The sequence below is a fragment of the Orycteropus afer genome, unplaced genomic scaffold (assembly GCF_000298275.1).
Source record: "Orycteropus afer afer isolate SDZICR_OR568_19922 unplaced genomic scaffold, OryAfe1.0 scaffold00250, whole genome shotgun sequence".
Taxonomy (NCBI): Eukaryota; Metazoa; Chordata; class Mammalia; order Tubulidentata; family Orycteropodidae; genus Orycteropus; species Orycteropus afer.
In genome coordinates this window covers 3,823,343-3,836,050 of record NW_006921837.1, presented here as the reverse complement: position 1 = coordinate 3,836,050, position 12,708 = coordinate 3,823,343, and the positions used below count along the sequence as shown (strand labels likewise).

The 12,708-nt window shown below is 48.2% G+C and overlaps 1 pseudogene; it reads left to right on the top strand.

The window, feature by feature from the left end:
• Positions 1-10,462: 10,462 nt before the first annotated feature.
• On the top strand, positions 10,463-12,248 carry LOC103204512 (annotated as a pseudogene).
• Positions 12,249-12,708: the final 460 nt, after the last annotated feature.

The window sequence follows — 12,708 nt, the reverse complement described above, 5'->3', positions numbered from 1 at the left end:
CCTTGGAGAGTACAGCCCTTGCGCTTGCCTGGGGTTAAGGAGGGTGCAGACGTAGGAGAGCCCTAGATGAGCTAGAAGCGCATACCCTGCAGGATATGGGGTGGAAAACAATTATCAGATTCCTCCTCCAAAGGCCCCCTTTGCCAATCTAGGGCAGGAAATCTGCATACTCTGTCTTTGATCCTGTTATCTCTCCTGACCAACAGGAGGAAGGCAGGCACCCATCCTCAAATGGTGTCGGTGTGATCTGAGAGGAGAAAGATCCTCCCCAGAAAGGTCACCACCCACCACCAGCACCTTGACAGTGCCTAAAACTTCACCATTGCTATCATGTTCCTTTGGGTTAAGCATCACCATTCACCCATCTCTCTGAGTTGCATTTCCCCTTTCCTCAGGGCTTGCTCTGAGCTAACACAGTTCAGCAGATGAGTTCCTTTACCTCAGGCAGTTTCAGTTGTGAGGTAATACAGAGGTTCAGTTTGGGGAGCACAGCTGCCTCTCTAGTCCCCTCTGAAATGGAGCTGGGGGTCCCAAGGGCCCTCTCTGACCATGGCTGTGGCTGGAACGATGTCCTTTGAGGACTTGGGAACTCTGAAGCCTCTGGGAAGTAAGGAGACTGCTATCAAGGCATGCAGGGGCCTCAGACAAAGCCTACCCACTCCTCAGGCCTCAGTGGTTCTCCCACTAAGGGGAGATAGTTTTATGCTTGGATCAATACAAAGCAACTGACAGAATTTCTGGAGATTCCAGAAATGGTTAAGTAGGAGCACTCCAAAGGCCACAGACATTCCTGCAGAGAAAGAGCAGATGAGGTGTGAGATGACCATGTCACCCTTGCCCAGGTTCAGCCAAGAGGAGGTAGACAGGGGAAAGCACAATGTCACCAAAACAAATGAATAGCACAGACTGACAGAAAGGTTTAGAAATAAGTAGTAGGGCAAAGTAGATGATGTCAGGCAGCAAGAGCTGTCTCCAGAGTCATTGCCCAAGCTCACCTCCTGGGTTCCACTTCCTGTAAACTTGCAAAAAGATTGTCTTGCTGCAAGAAAGAGTTGCCAAGCTGGTAAAAAGAGACCAGAATGGGCTGGTAAGAGCTCATATCTATCCTCAAAGCTCTTTCAAAGCCTTATTCTGCTCACAGCCACCCCAGGACCCACCACCAAATGACAGCCCCAGCCTGCAGAGGCTCAAGTTTGGTGGTCACTCAGGATGAGAGTGACTGTGAGCCTGAGGTAGGGGCAGTCCTGAACAAATATCCTTCAATCAGTTGTGCAGCATATCCAGGAGTGGCGAATGGCCTCCATCTAGGTGCACAACCATTCTAGGCTCCACCCTGTGTATGGTCAGCTATAGGATAGAGGAGTTAGTGCTCCCAGCTTTGGCCTCAAGCACTCCTAGGACTTCTGGAGGGAGCAGTCTCAGCTCCCCCATCCCTGGGCCAGCAGTGTCTGGCAACTTACAATGAGAGACCTCTAGTTCCAGGAAGATGCTGGTGGTGGAGACCTGGGCCAGGAATTTAAAGCATCAGGAACTTCCATTCTTCCTTGAGGGTCTCATACTCCTGCTACTCCAAGGCATGGGGGATAAGAGGAGACAGGCAAGGAGTCCATGTACCATATCACCCAGCTAGGCATGCCACTCACCCTCTCTGATTCCCCCCCTCCTACTCTGGTTCCAGATACCTTGTCCATTCCTACACACCTCAGAAAGGGACAGAAGACAGAGCCCTGGTTGTTTAGTCCTAGTTTGCGTGGCGAGTTCTCCACAGCCTTCCTGGCTAAGGCTTGGGTGGCTAACAAGATGGCAGCTGCTCGGAGTCCTCTGCCACCTGCTCTGCCCTCTAAGCTCTGGGAAGGAAGAAAGTAGCTGAATGGAGAACCCCAAGTAACCTGAGGGCCCAGGGCAGGCACAAAGAATGGAGACTGTGCGGAGAACTAGGTCCAAGAATTGGAGGGGCTCCATCTCCAGAGATGAGCTGAGGCTGCTGCAAGAGAGGAAGGGAAGCAGAAACCTGAGGAGCCAAAAGAACCTAGAAGCAAGGTGTATGCAGAGGAAAGGGACTTCACAGGCTGCCTGAGCCATGTGAGGGCCAGGTGGGACCCCCAGACCAAGCTGAGCCTACCTCATCCAGCACAGCTCCTGAAATCCCAACATCAATGTGTCACGATTTCAGGGTAAGGCAGAGAGCACAGGGGAGGGGGGAAAATTACCAGCCAAGAGGGCGTAGAGTGAACGAAATGCAAAGATACCCAAGATATGGGCAACAAAAGGGAAGACAGGTAGGGCCCTCTGCGACAGAAGATGAAAAGCCCAGTGAAGCCAAAACAGACTAGGACCAGCAGAGTTTGTGCGCCAGCATGACAAGCTGGAAATAGATATGGAGTAGGGGTGCCCATGAGCAAGATTCCTCTTTCCCCACCACCCCTAGGTCCTGGTATCCTTCTCTTGCCTTGCAGAGCACTTGTCAGTCCAGGCCAGTTCATCTCTGTCTCCACCTGATGGGTGCTTTGAGAACTTCACCAAGGAGGGTCTTAGTGCCCTAAAGATCTAGCTACAGGCCCCTGTCAAGGAGGCCAAGTGACACAGAACAGGAGTCTCTCAGTTGCATTTCAGAGTGAGAGACAAGAGGGAGGTAGCAAGGCAGAGGACTGGTGAACCCAGGGTCGGTCTGGGGATTAGGAAACCCAGGGCCTGGGCCTCATACCCAAGAGCCTGATCTTGCTGCACCGTAGGATCCATGCCTCAGATCCAGCTGTGACCTCGGGTAGATCCTGCCTCTGGTTAGCCACAGGCTAGGACTTGGCCCTGGTCTAGATTGAAACCTGGCACCTGACTGATCCCAGTCCCTAAGGGAAAACTCAGTTAACTCAGGTGGGCATCTCCTGAAAAGACAAAGACGACAAGGAAACCTCTCACCCGGCACTGAGGGCTGCCATCGAGTGGATGGCAAACCAACCCGTGTAGATAATTCCTGCCACTCAGGACTCAGGCTGTCGGAGGAGGACAGTCAGTCTGTCTACAGTCAGGGTGAGGTACACTGGGGTGGTCTCTGAGGACTAGGTAGCGTCTCTGGGTTCCTGAATCCAGGTAAACAGCACCAGGAGCCCTTTCTGACAGGAACACAAGGGAGGCTTCTTAGGCTGAGGGGGTGAGAGTGGGTTTGGGCTGCTCTGAAGGGCCCCAGGAGCAGGCCTGGGAAAAGTGTCCAGTCCATCATCCCAGAGAGGGAGGAAGAGGAGCAGGTGTGGGAGGTGACGACCTAGTTTTGCACATGCTGAAATGCAGTATCTGTGGGACATATGGGGAAAAGCCCACCACTGTTTGAATCAGGACCTAAAGTGACAGGGCCCAGGCAGGGGCTGGGGAGACCAGGACAGACCCTCGGTGTGGGGGAGGGGTATGTAAAGAGTCTTAAGCCCCAGGCACCTCCATCTGGCATGCTGGATGGGAGGGGTGAGGAGTAGCATCAGCCCCTCCATTTCCACCACTCACCAGGGCCTGTTTTAATGAGCAATGACCCAGATTCCCCCTAAACACCCCCCCATGTGGGAACAGGAACTGGTCTTATCTCTCCCGGGGGAGAGGGCAGGAGCCACAGCTGGCAGTCATTAAACACCCTGATCAGGCCAGGGATGGCTGAGATATTAATAGCTGGGAGTCGATGACCCTGGAGACACAGCCTCCCAGTAAGAGGGACAGTAGCCTCGGCAGGCCATGGGGATAAAGAAGACAGGTCAGGAGGCCATGGTAGCACTGCCCCAGCTGACATGCAGGACAGAGAGGGGAAACCAATGTCAAGAGAAGGGATTGCTCAGGGTCTCCAGCAAGTCACTGGCAGAGCCCAGCCCTGGACCCAGTTCTCCCGATCCCAGAGCCCTGCTTCTCCCAGCATGTGGACTGTCACAGGTGAACTTGATTGGAGTACCCTGTGGGGGAACACTAGAGGAACAGACCCAATTGTGGACACTGATTTTGTCTTTATTTAATTCTTGTTTAAAATTGAGATGAAATTCACATAGCCTAAAATTAACCATTTCAAAGTGAACAATTCTGTGACATTTAGTGCATTCACAGTGTTCTACAACAACCACTTCTATCTAGTTCCAAATCATTTTCATCACCCCAAAAGGAAACCCTGTACCTGTTACAAATGCTACCATTCGCCCCTCCTCCCTGCTCCTAGTAACTACCAATCTGCATTCTATATCTATGGATTTGCCTATTCTGGGTGTTTTATATAAATGGAATCATACAATATGTGACCTTTTGCATCTAGCTTCTTTCACTTAGTATAATGTTTTCAAAGTTCATCCACATCATAGCATGTATCAGTACAATTTTGAATTTTTATATTTTGTTCATTATGTATTTTTGCATTAAGTTTTTTTAAATATTACATTAAAATATTATTTTGATTACTGAGTTTCCTGGTGTCCTCTTATATTTTTTACCTCACCCTGATACCAGGTCACCTGAGGTTTATCTCATCCTAGTCCCAGCTGCCCCCCAGAGCCACTGCACCCTCGAATCCCAGGATGTTGGGACTGGAAGACTTCGGAGAACTCTGTACCAGGATCCATTTGGTCAGAGGGAAGCCTAGCTAGGATGATCCTATTAGAAATAGGCAGCTCTAGGGTTAATTTATCAACTCAACAATGTTCTTGTGGTCAGTTTGTGTGTCAACTTGGCTGGGCCTGGTTGAGTGGCTAGGCAGCTGGTGGTAGTTATTGCCCATGATGAGACTGGCAATCAACTTCATGGTGGAATCTACCACAAGTGGCTGAGTAGCTAGCTGGGTATGTGGTCTGCTTCCTGTATATAAGAAAAGGGTTTGGGAATGGTCTCTAGCCTATGGCACACTTGGACCCTGCATGTAGCTGTGTCGTTGTTCACCAGTCTGCCATGCTCTGCTGACCCTGGGACTTTCAATGGATTTGATTTATGGCCTGCTGTGTGGTGTGGTAACATTGGGACTGTGCCTTTTTACTTGTCAACCTTGGGCTTGGCAGCCTCAGCAGCCAGCAGCTGTCTGAGTGAAGAAAAGCCTCTAGCTCCAGTGGGGCAGGAGCAGGAGGCAGAGCTGGACCCCAAGGTTGAGGGGCTTTCACCCAGCCCCTAGAGCTTGGCACTTTGAACTTGGACTTAAATTCTCCAAATTGTAAGAATAAACTCCTGTTTGTTAAGGCCATCCCATTTGTGGTATATTCTTGTCAGAATGGCACTAGGTAACTAGAACAAATATCATCATAGACTTTGGTGGTTTTTGTTTTTTTTATTGTGATTTGGGTGAAAGTTTATAGAGCCTTCAACAATCCATACACATTGTTTTGTGACATTCACTGCAATCCCTGCACTGTAACAGCATTCTTCTCACTTCCTCCCTGCACCTACTCCTTCCCTTCATCCTTCTTTCCCATCCTCTCCGCCCTTTCTAGCTTAGCTCTATTCTGGGCAAATGCTGTCCTCTTGATCTCTTATGCTTGATTGTTCTAATGAGTGCATACTCTCTTGATATTACTGTTACCTTACAGGCCTGTCTATCATTTGGCTGTCAGTTGAGTCACAGGGGTTAAGTTCAGTTCCTAACCTGAAGGGTGTCTATGGCCACAGTCTCAGGGGTTCCACCAGTCTTCATCAGACCAGTAAGCCTGGCCTATTCTATGACACCTAGGTGTTTTATACCTGTCATTCTGCAATCCTCAGTCTGTTGAATTTCTTCCTCAAACTTTTCTCTTCATGATAGCAAGATGGCTACCACTGCCCCAAGTTTCATGTTCTCACAGAACCCCATCCACTGGCAGGGAGGAGTGTATCTCCTTTTATCAGGGAAGATAACCTGATAGACCAGAACCTACCACCCTGCAAACTCCCCTCAAGTTCCTTAGCCAGGATTAGGTAACATGCCCAAGCCCTGGCTTCAAGAGAGGCCAGGTTTCTATAACAAAAGTTGATCTGCCAAGAAAGAAAGGGGTATGGCTATTTAGTACACAATCAACAGAGTCTGACACACTGTCTCTTTTGGGGATGCTTCTTTGAGTAAATGTGTGATCTTGCTGGTTTCCTCAATCTAAGCCTGGTGCTATAGCATATGGTAGAGGTGTAGAAAGGTAGGGGAGAGTGCAAATTAGTTATGGTTCAATACAGGAAACAGAAAACACTCCAGGTATTTCATGCAGAAAGAGATTTCACGTAGGAAATTACACGTAGGAAGCCTTGGTGGAATGGAAGTTAGGGCTTGCCTCCACCTCTCCCCTTCAAGATTACACCACCACAGCTTTCAGGAAATTATTGTCATCATTTCAGTCACCCCATCTCCATTAGGCTGGTAACAACAAAGTAGAAGGAACAGAATGTCTTGCTGCTGCAAAAACTTATGTGTGCCAAGTCCCACCCATTAGCCACCATGCCAAGGAAGAATGGCCTTCAACCCACTTCTGCCTTCCAACTCTCTTATGAGTGCGTCTCTCTGGCAGAGACTAAATTGCATCCAGATCCCCAGAAGCAAGGGACTCTGGAAAGGTAGCCTTTAGCCTTCCACTCCCTGCAACACAGAAGAATAAAGAAGGGGCTTAAGAGGGGTGCCAAATGCCAATAGATAATTGCTAGAATAGGAGCTCAAGTGGCATTGTAGCCCAAATATCCCAGAAAGCAGAGACTGAGATAAAAGCCTGTAATCAGGAAACCGGAATGGGGAACAGAGAAGAGTGAAACAGGGAAGTAGGAAAAGTCAATATAAGGGTGATATTGAGATGGTCACTCATTTCTACTAAGGCAGTCTAAGGAGCTGGCCTCAGAATTATCCTCTCTAGATACACAAGAGAGGAGTAGTGACCACTGGTTCCATCCTCCATAGTTTAAGGCTTTGCTATATCAGCTCCCTCAGACTTCTATGCTTGGGCGTGCATGAGGGTCAAGTGGGTCCCTACAATATCCCACACATAGTGTCAGAGGAACTCGGGGCAGTTATGGGTACAGTGGAGCTGATGAGCTGTCAGTTTATTCCTGTAGGAAGCTGGCGAAGGTAGGTCAATAGGATCTCTGATATATCCTGATGGCAGAGAAGAGAACCCTCGCACAAAAGTCTTATGTTCCCTTTGCATGAGTGTCTTCATGGACACTTGTCACATCTGCTGTTGATGTCTTTGGCTGGCAGACTTGTAGCCTGTTCTTTTGGCCAGGGTCCCAGGGTCTGCACCACCTTAGCTCACTTCAGCCACTCAGGCCTCAGCCATGCTTCTATCCAACCTTGAGTGAGAGCCACCCACACCATGGCCTCTGTGGTGGGCTCACCTCACCATTCACCATGGCAGTGCCGCAGCAGGCCCACCAGTCCAGCCTGACACCTTCCTTCGCACACAGGGCACACAGGGACTTCTGATTCCCTTCTAGGCCTCTGGAAGCAAAGGGAGACTTGGGGTGCTCACTCTGGCCTTCTTGTCCTCAAATCCATAGCACTATTGTTTTAAAATGGCAGGACCACCCTAAAAGTAAGCACAGGTTGCCTGGAGGATTGTCTTCCAAATGCAGAGTGGGACACAGCTTTCCAATTTTATTTCCTCAAGATTTCAGCCTAGAGGATGGCACTAGAACATTTATGTCTGACAGATTCTCCTCCTTCTCCTTTTCACCATTCACTAGCCATAATGGTGGGCTTCCATCCCTCCCTTTAATTCCCATCCCCCTCCTTCCTGAAATGGCATTCACCCTTCCCTGGGGTCATAATGATGGAATGGGTTCCAAAAAACCCACTGCTGTCGAGTCAATTCCAACTCATCACAACCTTATAGGACTGAGCAGAACTACTCCATACAGTTTCCAAGGCTGTAAATTTTTATGGAAGCAGACTGTCTCATCTTTCTCCTGTGGAGTGGCTTGTGGGTTCAAACCACTGACCTTCTGGCTAGCAGCTGAGCACTTTAACCACCATGCCATTAGGGAATAGCTTCAGAGGAACATAATTTCACAGGTGATGGGATGAGAAATATTAAATATTCATTTAATATTTTCAAAGTATTAGCAACCCTATAGTCATACAGCAAATATTTGTGGAGCACTTCCTATGTGCCAGGCACAATTGTGGGCACTGAGGATACTAGTGGAGAACAGGCAGAGCTCCTGCCCTCATGGCGCTGAACTTTGAAGGATGGAGACAGATCACGAGTGAGAAAAATTGTATAAGAAATCATGACCAAGTGGGATTCATACCAGGTATGCAAGGATGGGTCAACATTAGACAAACAATCAATGTAATCCATCACATAAGTGATAATCATGGGGGACTAAAAAAAGCTTATGAGTGGCCATCTAAGACACAACTCTTGGTCTCTTTGTGAATCTGGGACAGAGGAGAAAGAACGAAACCCAAGAATCAAAGAAGCACCTGGACTACAGGACCAATTGTCCACATGGACCACTGTCTCTTCTATTTGAGACCAGAAAAACTAGACGGTGCCCAGCTACAACTTTTGAACATTCTGATCAGGAGCACAATAGACGAACCTTGAGAAAAAGGGAGAAAAAGGTGAACAGAACTTCAAATTCTCAAATAATCCAGACTTAAAGGACTTACTGAGGCTGAAGGAGTCCCCAAGACCATGGCCCTGAGTCGCTCTTCAAACCTTGAATTTAAATTCTCTAAAGTCATCTTTAAACTAACAGTTTAGCCTATAAAGATTGTCATGCTTGAGTATCATGTTTCTTGAAGAAAAAAAAATTATCTATATAAGACCAAAGGATCATAGCTAATTTAAAGCATAGATGAGAAGGTTTGGGGGCAGGGAGATTAAATAAATGGAAGTGAAACAACTAGAACAGAAATAAGGAGAATGTTGACACAAAGTGAAGAATGTAACCAATGTCATGGATCATTTGTGTCTAGAAACTGTGGAATGAGAGCAGGTTTTGCTGTGTATATTTCCACCCAAAATAAAATAAAATAAAAAGAAATCAAGAAGGGTGAGGGCTGGGGTCAGTGTGTTCAGGAGGCCTCCCAAAGGAGGTGACAGTTGTGCAGGAGCAGGTTCCTCTCCTATTTCTATAACCAGAGGATTTTAAGCCATATGCACCAGAGCTGGGGTCCAGAGACCTTGACCCCAGGTCAAAACACTCAACTCCCTTCCTCTGCAGAAGCAGCCTTGGATGGCTCCCCGCACTTCTCACTGGGAAGGGGCTCACTGCTGGCTGATGATCGGGAGAGGATGGCTGCCTGGATCTGGTGAAATCGAGGCATGGTTTTCAGGCTGATAGACCGCATCTTGGCATGGGGACCAAGAGGTCCCCCTACCCCAGCTCAGTGTCCTCAGTGCCAAGTGACAGAGAACAGGCAGCTCTTGAAAAAACTAATATTTACTCTTCAAATGGAAGCTGGCACAGCCTGTTTCCTGTGACTGGCGTCTGACTTGCCCCGTGAGATGGCCACAACAGGAGGCACTCCAAGAGATAGGCAAATGTCCCTGTGGACAACCGCACCCAGAACAAGGCAGTGTCTGTGAGATAGGGACAGCATGTTCCAAAGCCCCATCCACCGCATCTCATCTTTGCTTGCACACCTCCATTGTGGACTGCTCACTACCTCTCCGTTCCAGTTGGATGGCTCTGTGAGAGAGGTCATTCTAATGTTGGCCCTGTGTCCCTTGCCCTTGGCCCTTGCTCTGACCCCTGGGGCCTCAGAAAATATGCCTGGGACAACCCCTCAGGGCAATGGTGGTTCTAGTCACCCTCTCCTCTCCCAGTCCCCACCCCAGCTTCACTTCCTCAGGCTCATACTCTGTGGCCAGAACAGGCTATTTCTGGGGTAGGAGGAAGGACTTGCCTTGGGAGCACCTCTGTCCCCCTGCAGCTCTATTCCTTGTCCTTGTGAGAGCCCTTTAGCTGAGTGCCTCATGTGGGAAAGAGTCTCCGCCAGGAAAACTACTGGTCAGACAGCCTGAATCTGGGAAGCAGAGTCCCCAGACTGTGGTCAGAGCGGGGTCCCATCCTACCACATTCCCCTCTGGAGTCCCCTCTTCTATGCTCCCCCTCCATGATTTCTGCAAGGCCTCTCTGACCCTACAGCCCTGGTCTCTTCTTCAATCCCCCTGACACCCACCAAGGCAGCCTTGGATGTTCAAACACTCTGGCAGCATGTGGACTTTGGAGTTCCTTCCCCAAAGGCAGATCTGCCCAGACTCAAGTGTCCAGGGTTGGGCACACCCAGGACAGGATCTCCCCCAGGGCAAGGTAGGCCCACCTGGTTCTCCTAGGACTCAGACCTGACTGCTGACTCTAACATGCCCTCTTTAAAAAAAAAAAAAAAAAAAAAAAACAACCTCTTATTATCCCTACAGAGTCCCTGGGTGGTATAAATAGTCAACATGCTCATTTGGCTGCTAACTGAAATATCAAGGGTTACAGTCCACCCAGAGGCACTTTGGAAGAAAAGCCTGGCAATCTACTTCCCCAAAAATCAGCCACTGAAAACCCTATGGAGATTAAACAGTTGCAGACCCTATGGCTGGTGGCAGTCCCTCTCGGTCTTAAGCTTCTGATGCTGCTCACTCTGATCTTTGTGAGTCCTCAGTCAGCTAGACCTTCCTCCTTCCCACCAGCCTGTAACCACGTCGATAGTGACTCCACCACCATCTTCAAGGCTCCATTCTGAACAGAGTGCTAAGTGCTCAAGGACTTCATCAATGAGGCCTGCTGGGACATCAGCTGGAGCAGCATGAACTTCCAGAGTATGGACTCATCCCACATCTCCTTGGTGCAGCACACCCTGTGCACCTACTGCTGTGATCACAATCTAGCGACCAGTGTGAATTTCACCAGCATGTTCAATATTCTAAAATGTGCTGGCAATGAAGACATCGTTACACCAAGGGTTGAAGATAACCCGGACACCTTGACACTAGTATTTGAAGCATCAAACCAAGAAAAGGTTTTAGATACAAAATGAAGTTAATGGATTTAGATGTTGAACAACTTGGAATTCCAGAACAGAAGTATAGCTGTGTAGTAAAGATACCTTCTGGTGAATTTGCACGTATATGTCAAAATCTATCATATTGGAGATGCTGTTGTAATTTCCTGTGCAAAAAAAAATTGAGTGAAATTTTCTCCAAATGTAGAACTTGGAAATGGCAACAGGAAATTGTCACAACAAGTACAGTAGGTCCTGGGGATTAGGAATGTCAGATTTTCATACTTGCCCTTTAATGTTATGTAAATTTGCCCTAAAAAAATGAACCAATCCCCACTCCCAATAAATTCTTCATCACAATCACCTTCACTTGCTGCACATGCAGATTTTAAATCACTGAAAAGGCTTCCATGATTTAAATAAGCACCCTCTGCACCTGGTCCAACTTAGCACAAATTCAAGTTAAAGACACAGTTAGGAATGGATCTCATTCCTAACCCGGGGACTGCCTGTTATGTTGAAGTGGAGGAGGCTGTACCACAGAGATGAATGAACCAGTTCAGCTAACTTTTGCACTTAGGTACCTGAACTTCACAAAAGCCACTCCACTCTCTCCTACAGTAACACTCAGTGTGTCTGCAGATGTACCCCTTATTGTAGATGTGGTAGTTCAGTTTGTGTGTCAACTTGGCTGGGCCTGGTTGACTGGCTGGGCAGGGGGTGGCAGTATTCCCCATGATGAGACTGATAATCAACTCCATGGTGGAATCTACTGTGAGCACCTGAGTAGCTGTCTTAGGGATGTGGTCTGCTTCCTGTATATAAGGAGAAGCCTTGGGGAATGGTCTTTACCTTATGGCATGCTTGAACTCTGCGTATTGCTGTGTCATTGTTCAGCAGCCTACCACGCTCTTCCTACCTTGGGACTTTCAACGGACTTGAATTAATGGCCTGCCGTGTGGTTTGGTAACATCGGGACTGTGCCTTTTTACTTGTCAACCTTGGGCTTGTCGATCTCAGCAGCCAGCAATTGTCTGAGTGAAGAAAAGCCTCTAGCTCCAGTGGGCCGGGAGCAGTAGGCAGAGCTGAAGCCCAAGGTTGAGGGGCTTTCACCCAGCCCCTAGAGCCTGGTATTTTGAACTTGGACTTAAAGCCTCCAAATTGTAAGAATGGTCCAACTCAATGGCATATAACAACAACAAATTATAAGAATAAACTCCTGTTTGTTAAGGCCATCCCGTTTGTGGTATTTTCTGTTAGAACAGCAGAGAGGTAACCAGAACAGTACAAGATAAAACTGCTGATAATGGCTGATCTGGCTCCCAAGATCAAGGATGAAGAAGGATCTTAGGCACACTTAAAATCCAAGAAAATAAAACAAGGCTCTTTGAGGACTGCTTCTGAGATGCCAGCATGTACTTAATCTTTCTGTCACCAAACTTGTACCTCTGAGTACATATGTAGATACTGTTTTCTGCAAATAACCTATTTTTTCTCTACTATCTACAATTTGTTTAAAGAATAAAATTCATTTTTTTCTGTGGCGTCCGTCAGTGGTCTCCATGGGACTATTGGCAAAATTTGTCGGGCAGGACAGGCAGCGGCAGCAACTACGGGTGTCTTGTGAGGCGCCAGGCGGTGCTGACCCTTACCAGGGCCTGTTGTTGGCGCTGGCTAACATGAGGCAGAAGGTGGATGAGCTCCTCAGCCCCATGATACAGTGGGAAGTGCAAGACCAGATGGCAGTGGCTGCGGAAGAGGCCTTGGATGTTCACTGCATAGTACCTGGGGTCATAAAAGCTTACAAGTGG